An 11,265-nucleotide genomic window follows, 5' to 3' on the forward strand; every position below is an offset into this window, starting at 1 on the left:
CTTAGTACTAGTATTATTTAATACTCATATATTTTATATACTTCATCAACGTATTGTCTTGCATTTTTTTTTGGACAAAGGCTTTTTAATAACAATTTCAGTTTAGTTAATAGGTATAGAACTATTCAGACATTCTATTTTTTATGTCAGTTTTACTATGTTGTATTTTTCCAAAAAAAATTATCCATATCAAAATCTAAGTTTGTTGGAATAGAGTTTTTCATAAATATTTGCATATTGTAATACCTTTTATTATTCCTGATAATAAATAAGCATTTTCTTCTTAATCAGTCTTGCTAGGGGGTTATCAATTTCTTAATCTAAACATTTTTATCTATTCTCTACTTATTTAATTTCTCATATCTTTATAATATATTTCCTTCTATTTACTCTGTATATAAATTGCCTATCTTTTTCTAGTTGCTTAAGATGGAAAATTATATCACTGATGTTAACCTTTCTTATTTTCTTAAAATATTTACAGCTATATATTTCCCTTTAAGCACAATGTTACCTGCGTTTCACAAATGTTGATGAGTGTTGTTATCATTATAATGAGATTCTAAATGGTTTTCTTGTGATTTCTTTTTTTATTCTATTAATTATTTTTTCCAAACATTTGAACTATTCTGTCTAGTTTAATGTTATAGTATCAAACTTAATTTAATGGTTGTGAATAAATATTCTTATCTGACTTCGATTTTTGACATTTCTTGAGATTTATTTTGGGCCGGCATATATTCTGTCTTGGTGAACGTTTAATATGCAACTGAAAATAATGCATTTTCTGAAGTTTCATAACTGTGACATATTGTTCAGTGTTCTACAAATGTCAATTAGGAAAAGGTCATTTATAGTGTCTTTTAGATCCTATGTATCTTTACTGGTCTTGTGTCTAACTAATCTATCAGTCAGTGATAATTCAATATTAAAACCTATAATTGTCCATTTTTTCCTTTACTTTTTCTGCTTTTGTTTTATATACTGTCATGCATCAGTTAACCACAAAAATACAGTATGAGCAATGCGTTTTTAGGTGATTTTGTCATTCTGTGAACATCATAGAGTGCACTTACACAAGTCTATAGCCTACTACACACTAAGCCTAGATAGTATGCCTTTTGTTCCTTGGCTACAAATCTCAGCGGGCTTCTGTGCTGAATACCGTAGGCAATTGTAACACAATGTTAAAAATTTGTGCATCTAAACATAAGTAAACAGAGAAAAGGTATGGTAAAAATAACGTATAAAAGATAACAAACTGGTACACTTGTATAAGGCACTTACCTTGAATGGAGCTTGCACGACTGGAAGTTGCTCTGGGTGTCAATGAAGCACTAGTGAGTGAATACGAAGTCCGAACACATCACTGCAGTCTACTGTAGACCAGATAAACATTGTACCCTTCAGCTACATGAAACTTATCAAAAATATTTTTCTTTCTTCAATCATGAATTCAACTTAGTTACTACAACACTTTTACTTCATAAAGTAGGTATATTCACTTCAGCACCACTACAGGCACATGAGTAATGCATTGCACTGCATTACAATGGCTATACATTTTTTAGCTCCATTATAATGCTGTGGGACCACCATTATATATGCAAAACAGAAACAACATTATGCAGCACATGGCTGTATTTTGAAGCTCTGTTAATTAAGTATGCAAACGTTTATGATTGTTATGTCTTAATGAAATGTTGCACTTTATTTCAGGTAATGTTTATTGTTTTGGAGCGCACTGTGATATTACAGTATTCACACAATTTACATTTTCACATTTTAGAGAGTATATCTTTTTCCATCTTTTATGTTTTAGTCTGTTTGTGCCCTATATTAAATATACATATCTTTAAAGAGGATATTTGCTGCAAATATCCTGAACCTAAAACAAAGTTTGAAAAAAAAAAGAGGTGTTTGGGTCTTGCTTGTTTTAGGCTACCTGTTTCTTTATGTTAAATACACATACCTTTTAAAGAGGATGTTTGGATCTTGATTATTTTATTAAATCTGACAATATAACCACAGCGAATGTAATAATTGGTATAGTTGGGGTTACATTTGTCAATTTTCTAATATCCATTAGCTAATTTTCTGTAATTTTGTTTTAATTTCTTCTGATTTTGCTTTGCTATTCTTCCTTTTCTGCCTTCTTCTGGGTTATGTTAATTTCTCAGTGTTACATTTTACTTCTACCATTGAATTTTTGGCTATGGCATTTTGTGAATAATAGTGCTTACTGTAAGGATTACAATAGGCATCTTTCACTTACTGCAAGCTACTTAGGGTTAATGTGGCACCATTTAATTTGAAGTGTGAGAAGCTTGAAATGATATTGTATGTAAGATGTGTATATAAGATCCTGTATCTATTCTGTGTATTGCTCTTACAGTGGGTAGTTAGATATGAGCAGGGTAGGAGAGCCTCTTCCCCTGTGCCACACAGGAATGTCAGGGGACCATCAAGTGAAGGTCAGGAAGTTGTTACACTGTTTCTCTAAAATGATCATTGGTTATAGCCAGTGCCAGGGAAAGGCAGTCTCCCAATAAATAGAAACCCCTGAGACTGGTGATCAGAAACTTCCCGATAAGATCCCAGAAGCTGGGTGACAGGGCTCAAACATGCACACCAAGAGCCAAAATGGTGGAGTTTAACTGATATATGTCTTTCTAGGGATATTTGGCTGGTAAGGGAAGGACACCTCAAGTGAGCATGCATGCAACTCCGATAAACATGCTGTGCCTGCTCACCTCCCAAATGCCGGCAGGCCCCTGCACATGCAGACACCCCACCGCTAGGGAAGAATCAAGGGAGAAGGGACTCAAGAATCAGGAAGCAGGTCAACATATCAAACTCAAGTCAAAAGGACAAACCACATACTTGATCCCTTCAGTCGCCCACTAGGCCCTCTTCCAAGGGTACTTTACTTTCTTTCATTCCTGTTCTAAAGCTTTCTAACAAACTTTCACTCCTGCTCGAAAACTTGTCCGTATCTCTCCTTCTGTCTTATACCTCCTTGGTTGAATTCTTTCTTCTGAGGAGGCAAGAATTGGGGTTGCTGTCGACCCATATGGATTTACTGCTGGTGACATACTTTGGTGCCATGACATAGATATGTTTTGCTGGGAACGTGTTTTGGTACCATGTGACTCAGATGCCTTCCACTGCTAACATACTTTGGTGCCGTGTGTCTCAAATACATTTGGCCGTTAACATATTTTGTTTCTGTGACTTTGACACAGTCTTCAATGGTAAGAGATCTTTATTCCTCAGTTGCTTGGGCGGGAGGCATTCAACACCCATACACAGTTTTCTTCTCCCCTTCTTTCTCCTGCTTACTAACAAGCCCTCAGAACAATTCCTCTTGGCCATAAGCGACTCTGCTCACACTTACCCACAAGGCTGATCTCTCAGCTCACCCTGACTGGCAACTTGCAGAGGTGGGAATAACCCTGGGGTCTACACTGAGTAGATCTGAGACAGGCCCTCCTGGACAGGAGGCTTATGAGAGTGGTAGGGCTAAAGCCTAAAACCATGCAGTGTCTTGGGTTTCCTCTGCTTTTTCAACTAAAATCAGCTCTTTCCAAAAACCCAAACAGCAAATTCTCCTGTTTTCTCTGCCTGTATTCTGAAATGACCTTGCACACCCACAGAACTATCTGCTTTGGAGGCAAGTCTGCCTCTTTGCTTTAACTTCACATGCCACGTGAATTCTTAAACACACACTCCCTGTTATTTGTGCACCCATGGCTCTTGCTGCATTTGTTTGGCAGCAAAGACACAGGCTGCCTTGCAGAAATCCCCTGAGATTTATACTCGTGTTTACCCTACCAGCTCAGATGACCACAAACCCTTCCCTTGTCTGCTGACACATTTCCAGGACAGCCACTACTTGGAACTCCAGCTCTCCCAGTTCCTTATGACTTACCATATACTTTCTGTTCCTATTATACCTCAGAGTCGAGTTTTCAGTGACTTTTGAAGCAGTTTGTCTAACTGCATAGGGCCTCACTCTGATCCTTTAAGGATCCCACCTACTTACTTTTTTTGAGTTAGCACCCATTTGGAAGGAGGGAGAATTCTTCTTTTGCCAATTGTGAGTTCTTCCACCAAGCTCCAAGTCTTCCAGAGGTTCTTCATTTATATCAAGAGGGAAAACAAACATTGCCCTCTTGAATTCAAGGGCTGCTATATATTCAAGGCTTTCCATGATTATTCCTCTTGCTTCCTACCACTTCCTTCTGTATCCTCCATTTCTCTAATTACTTCTGCATTCTTCACAACATGCATCAAGACCCTCAAGGTCATATTTGAAGGGAGAGTGGAGGAAAGTCCAGTCCTCTTTGGGCAGTTAGGTGAAAAAGAGGCTTCTCCTCTACTGAAAGAACATGGAAAATGGAAATCTGAGAAAAGAGAGGATCTTTTTTTTTTTTTTCTAGAATATTCCAAGCAAGTGTCACTACAAGGTCATGGAAATAAGGATGTAGGCTGGCCCAAGGCCACAGGTACAAGAGACCCACAGGACAGAGATGAACTGTGGTCCCAGGCTAACAGATTACCATTAGAACAAAGATAAGTGAAAGGTTAGGGGTACATATTCTTAAGTGGTTAATTGTGATGACATGGGACCAAATGTACACAGTTTTACCAGTTCATCCCTAAGGATATTGGGGGACACCCCATTCAAGATGATAGGAAAGTAGAGGGAAGACATTGTTATTCCTTTTTTTTTCTCTCTCTCTTTTCTGTTCTCTCTTCACAGATGGGTAATTATGTCTTCATACTATAGGACATGCCCCACGGATGCATCCCCCAAAAGTGGGAAAAGTTTGATTTCCCCAAACCTTAAAACAAAAAACTAGGTTTCCTTTGTAATATTGTTTGGCCTAAGTGTTAACTGAGAGGAAATTACAAAAGTCAGTTGTGGAACCCAGTGACCCTATGCAGGAGGTCCTCAGATTAGCCTTCTCAGTCTTGTATAACCAAGAGTAGAGTAAGGAGAACAGGGTTAAGAAAAAGGAAAAATGCAGGAACAAAAGGCAGGATCAAGTATTGGCTACTTTACAAGCTCTCAAGCTCCCTCCAGGTTGTCCTAAGGACACTCCTCCAGGTAATTGCCATTGGTGTTGGAAGCCAGGCCACTGGAAGGTAAACTACTCCAATGAGATAAATAGGAAAAAGATCCACATGGCTTGTCCTCTCTGCCACAAGCTCAACCACTGAAATGGAACTTCCCTGAGGGTTTAAGGGCCCCAGGACAGAATCCCAACCCCTGGTGACCTTGACCTGAAAAGGCTCTCTGCTTTAGCAGTCTCCCAGTTCAGACACTGTCATCAACAGAACAAGGACAACTATGGAGGCAGAAAGTAAAATTATAATTTTCCCTTTTGGCTTCAAGGGATGACTACTCTGTGCTAATCTTTGAGCAACTCTCCTCCAAATTCTGTCCGGTAATGAGGCAAATTGCACCTCCTCCCTCCAAAAGAAACAATTCACCCCTCTTTGGGGCAAAAATGTATTTACCAAGATAGGTACCTGCTTAATATTTACTCAACTTCTGAATTCATCTTTCCCTATAGTAGCTCTATTTCTCTTGTGAAAGCTACCTAAAGCTTCAGCCAATAACTTCAGTCTGGACTATCCTACCTCAGGGGTTTAGAAATAGCCCATACTTATTCAGACAAGTCTTAGTAAAAATTTAACTGAGCAATCTGTTGAGGGTGGATGACTTCTATAGTATGTAAGTAACCTCCTCATTTGCTCCTCCTTTACAGAACTCACCCAGTAACAAGCAGTACAAAGCTTAACTTTCTAACAGAAAGAAAATGACTTGTCTCATTCAAACTTTATAAAAATAAAGAGGTATTTCTGGTAAGGAAGGTTATAAAGAAAATAGATTTTATATTAGAAAGAATCTTGTATGGTAAAATCTTGTCCTAAAGTAAAGTGACTGGTGGTTTAAATAGAGGAATGTCTAGGACAAGTCAGAAAGTCCAAGCATGTTGTACATGGTCTGTGCAATTCATGAGAAGATTTATAAGAGGGAATTTATGAAATAATATACAATTCTAAAGGATATTAGGCCTACTTAATGCTTCCTAAACTGCTCATATGACTCTAAACTGTACAATATCTCTGCTTTAAAGTTAGGCAAGTCCAGGAGACATATACAGTGTTAGCCGTGACCCCTAGCTATGCTGAAAAGAGTCAGGCCTTATCTTCGTTTCTGTCTGATGTCCTATGCTCCAAACCTCATACATAGTTAGAATCACTTACCAAGTTTTTTAATAAAAGTAAAAGTTGCTAAGAATTAAGACTTACTTAATTATTTAGTACTTGAGACTTGAGACTACTAGAAAAATAGTTTTACTGTTTTTCATGTACTTGAGACTACTGAAAAAAGAGTTTTACATGCAAGACAGGTAAGGAAAGTAGAATATGCTTTTGGTAAAAGATTATAAGAAAGCATGGGAATGTAGTTTGTTGCCTCTTTTAGAGGGTTAAGTTGTTTAAAGTTAGATTAGATAAAGCTAGAAGTTTAAGTTGTGGAATGTTTATGAAAAATTAATCATGTAAAAGAAATTGTGTGAGTGAACATATTAGCTAAAATTAAAAGGATATTATTCAGTTTGTCTGTAAATTAAATATTGGAATAAAAACACAACACAGTTTTCTTAGAGTATTGTTCTGCTCTGTAACAGAAAATTGTACAGGGTTATAAAATGTTCATGAGAATCTTACCTTACAGTCAGGCTGATTAAAATGGAACAGATTTGCCTATTAAGGTTTTATTGAGTTGGGTTTGACATCAATAGCACACTAATGCAAAGGTAACATTTGGATTTCTTTGGACTATATTTTTATAAATGCGTTATTGGTACGTGTGTTCCAAAATTATGCAAAACTCCTATAACTCTGACATAAGTTAATATATGTTATCAGGAATAATTATAATTACTATGTTAAATTACTGTGTACCACCAAGGTAACAAATTTCCTTGTCAATTATGACTTTGACTGTGTCTGCCCTAAGACGTTTTGTCATCCATGAACATTAGTTGTCTTGTTTTGATTATTTTTAGAAGGTGGTTTTATAAACAGCTATAGTACTCTAACAGGTATTCTAAAACACAGGTTTTCATAACTTCAAGATTGTGTCATTAGAATAGAGATATGGAGAGCTAAAATGTTCATAAGTATCAAGCAGAACATAGACTAAATGAATAGAAGACTAAAATAATTCTTTTATGAATTTTTGCTTAAAATGTTGTTAATCCTTCATTTGTTTTTAAAAGATAAGAAAACTTATCTTTTGAGCTATTTACAGCTTTTAAAAATTGAGTAAATAAATTATACTACTATCAACATAATTTGGAGCATAGTTTTTTTTTCTCCCTCCCTGATTTCTCCTGAATTTGAAAACTATTTGTGAATATTCTTAACTCATGGCAATACAGTTATTTGCATAAATGCAATATGAATCTGTTTTCTTTTGCAACAGGACACAATTAGAGACACTGCTTGTTTTATCAAGGCTTTGACTGAAATAATGTGCTTTTTTTAAGGAATCAAATTTGACTTATAGAGACAATAAAACCCCTTGGGAAAACTGGCCTCGTACCTTGTCTACACAGTCCCTGTACAGGGTTCCTGACATCTGGTAAGCAAAAAATTTCACTTTCTGGAAAATGATTAATCTTGGTGTATTTCATGTAAATAATCTGGCCAAGTATAATAAGACTAGAACTTATTTTGCAAACAAATAAGTCCTATCATGATTTATTTTTCATAAAAATAAGATCTAGAGAGAGAAAAATTATGTTTTAAGAACTATGGTACACTGTTCTTAAGTTCTAGTCTCATCAGTTGTTTTTGAGTTTTTGTCTGCAATTTAGACTAACCCTACTTATTCCAGTGAACCAACTAGTGATCTCCGGCTGCAGCTCAGAAGAAACAAAAGGGATGGGTAATGAAAAAATCTGGATCAGTATTGCAATTCTTGGCACATACTGGAATTGGCTAGCACCCCCACACACCCAATTCTTAGCAGTTATGACTATAGCCACCAGCTACCTGGGTGTGTCACCTGTCATCACCCCCTTATTTCACTTTAACATTCTGCTAAATCTAATAACCTGATTTGTCTTCTCTTGCCTTCAGGCCATCAAGCTCTAGATGATCATTAGTGAGGGATACTGTCCTCTCAATATTTAAGAGTCACCCTCCTGCAGGAGACCCCTAGACTGCCCATCAGTGAGACATGACACAGGTGAAATCCTGCCCATGTCTCCCTTGGACCTGGCTGGATACTGCTTTCACTATCCCACAGAGCAAACCCTTCCCTGACAACTAGCAAGAGGCCAAGACCCACAGAACCACCCTTGCCCCTCTGTGAGAAGGAAGCAGTTACAGAAAACTGACCTTCATCCATTTTTCTCCAAAGAATTGTGGTCTTGGACTGTTGAGGGGGAAATTGTTACAGTAGGTAGCTAGTCACACACAAGCAGGGTAGGAGAGCACTCCCTCTCTAGGAATGTTAGACATCCATCAGATGAATGTCAGGTGGTTAGTAAATCGTCTCTCTAAATAACAATGGTCACATCCAGTGCCAGGTAAAGGCAGTCTCCCAAGAAACAGAAACACCTGAAACTGGTGATAAGCAGCTTCCCAGTAAGATCTCAGGAGTTGAGTGAGTGAGCGTGAGCATGTGCACTAAGAGGTAAAATGGTAGAGTTTAACTGGTATATTACCACCAATGGACATTCGGCTGGTAAGGGGAGAACACCTCAATTGAGCAAGTGTACAGATCCAGTAAACACGCTGTGCATGCTTCCCTCCCAAGTGCTGGCAGTTCACTGCATGTGACAGGCCACCCCAAGGGAAGAATCAGGAGAGAAGGGATGCAAGATCCTGGAAGTATGCTAAGTCCAAAGGTCAAACTGTGCACCTTATCTCTCACGTCACCCACTTGTCCCTCTTCCAAGTGTACTTTACTTCCTTACATTCCTGTTCTAAAGACTTGTAGTAAACTTTCACTCTTGCTCTAAAAATTGCTCTGGTATCTCCTGCCTCTTCGGTCAATTTGTTTTTCCTGAAGAGGAAAAAAATAAGGTTGCTGCAGACCCATATGAATTCAGTAACATTATTGGTGCCATACATTTTAAATCCACTTATAAATTTTATAATTCAACCTTATATTTTTTGCATTAAATTGCCAATTTTCTTTTAAAGAAATTAAAAGAAAAAATACAGTTCCTTCATGTAACCTAGAGCTCTTATTTCTGGTCATCTTTATTCCTTCCTGTGAATCTCTGTCTCTATCTACAGTCATTTCACTTTATTCTGAAGAACTTCTTTTAGCACTTCTTATAGTACAGAACTTGAGAAATATATCTTTTCAGCTTTCATTTACCTAAAATATATATTTATTTAACCAAGTAAGTTATTTTGACTCGATGTAGCATGCTGATTTAAAATTTTTGTTTTTGTGTTAAGGAATTTAAAGATAAGATTCATTTTCTTATTATTTTCATTTTTTTACTGTGACATTAGCAATTATTTATATCTTTGTTCCTTTTTAAAATTTTATATATTCTCCCATTTACTGTTTCCAATACTTTTTGTCTTTTTTCCCCCTAAGAGGGAAAAGATGTACAAATGAGGTCTCATCCTTGCCATTCTCCTTTTCAAGGGCCAAACTCCATCCAGGATTCGCTCATTTTTGTCTAGTCTCCAGTATCTTCAAACTTTTTTTAACTCTATTTGTTCAAAGCTTATTTGTTATTTTTTTTTATTTATCTACTTACTTATGTATTGGAGATGGGTTTTAACTCTGCTGCCAAAGCTGGAATTCAGTTTAGTTTATTTATTATCTGTCTAATGGATAGTCTGATAGAAGTTACTCTACAATTTCTGGAATCAGAACTACTATTACGTGGTTGCTTTTGCAATGATGTTCAGAAATATCTTCTAGAAAATCTGGGATACATAGTGAAAATGTGGACAAAGTCTTTATTCATAGAGGTTTTTAGTAACTATGTCAGTCTGTTTTCATCCCTATAAAGGAATGCCTGAGACTAGGTAATTTATAAAGAAAAGAGGTTTACTTGGCTCATGATTCTGCAGGCTGTATGTGAAACATAGTGCCAATATCTGCTTCTGGTGAGGGCCTCAGGAAGCTTACAACTGATGGAAGGCAAATGAGGAGCAGGTATATCACATGATGAGAGAGAGGAAGAGAGAGAAGGAGCCAGGCTCTTTTATACAAGCAGATCTCACTTGAACTCAAAATGAGAGCTTACATATTACTTCAAGGATAGCACCAAACCATTCACAAGGGATTTGTCCCCATGACCCAAACACCTTCCACAGGCCCCACCACTAACTTTGGAGGTTACATTTCAACATGAGATTTAGAGAGGACAAAATATACCAGCCATATGATTCCACCTCTGGGACCCCAAATGTCATGTTCATCTCACATTGTCAAATACAATCATCCCTTCCCAATAGTCTTTAAAAGCCTCAACTCATTCCAACGTCACTCAAAAGTCCAAAATTCAAAGTCTCATTGGGGACTCAAGGCAAGTTTCTTTCACCGATGAGGCTGTAAAATAAAAAATAAAAAAAGAAATTAAGTATTTACCTCTGAGATGCAATGGTGGTGCAGGAATTGAGTAAACATTGTCACGCCAAAAGGGAGAAGTCAGCCAAAAGAAAAGGGCAACAGGCCCCACACATTTCTGAAACCCAGCAGAGCAGTCATTAAATCTTTAAAGCTCCAAAATTATCTTCCTTAACTCTGTGTCCCCCATCCTGGGTGCATTGTTGCAAGGGGTGGACTCCCAAGGCGTTAGGCATTTTCGCCCCTGTGGCTTTGCAGGGTGAAGCACCTGTAGTTGCTCTCACAGGTTGGAGTCCAGTGCCTGTGGCTTCTCTAGGCACAAATGAAAGTTTCCAGTGGCTCTATTATTCTTAGGTCTATGCGACAGCAGCCCCCATCCCATTGTTCCAGGCAGTGCCTTGGTAGAGACTTTTCATGGGCTCCAGTTCCACCTTTATCCTTGGGATTTCCCTAGTACAGACTTTCTACAGGGGTGTTGCCTCTGTGGCAAGTTTCTGTCTTGGCACCCAGGCTTTTCAATACATCCTCTGAATGCTAGGTGGAACCTTCCAAGCCTCCTTCATTCTTGCATTCAGTTGTGCCTGCAGACTTAACACCACATGGAAGCCACCAAGGCTTATGGTTTGCACCCTCTAGGG

At 37.6% G+C, this 11,265-nt stretch overlaps 1 long non-coding RNA gene across 1 annotated transcript in view; it reads right to left on the reverse strand.

The window, feature by feature from the left end:
• LOC112621820 overlaps positions 1-8,459 on the reverse strand; it is a 30,077-nt gene extending 21,618 nt beyond the window's left edge. Inside the window, exon 1 of the long non-coding RNA XR_003118779.1 lies at positions 8,425-8,459. This is a non-coding gene — a long non-coding RNA (uncharacterized LOC112621820). The remainder of the gene's footprint in view (positions 1-8,424) is intronic.
• Between the last annotated feature and the right edge of the window lie 2,806 nt (positions 8,460-11,265).

This window comes from Theropithecus gelada, chromosome 3 (genome assembly GCF_003255815.1).
Source record: "Theropithecus gelada isolate Dixy chromosome 3, Tgel_1.0, whole genome shotgun sequence".
Lineage (NCBI taxonomy): Eukaryota > Metazoa > Chordata > Mammalia > Primates > Cercopithecidae > Theropithecus > Theropithecus gelada.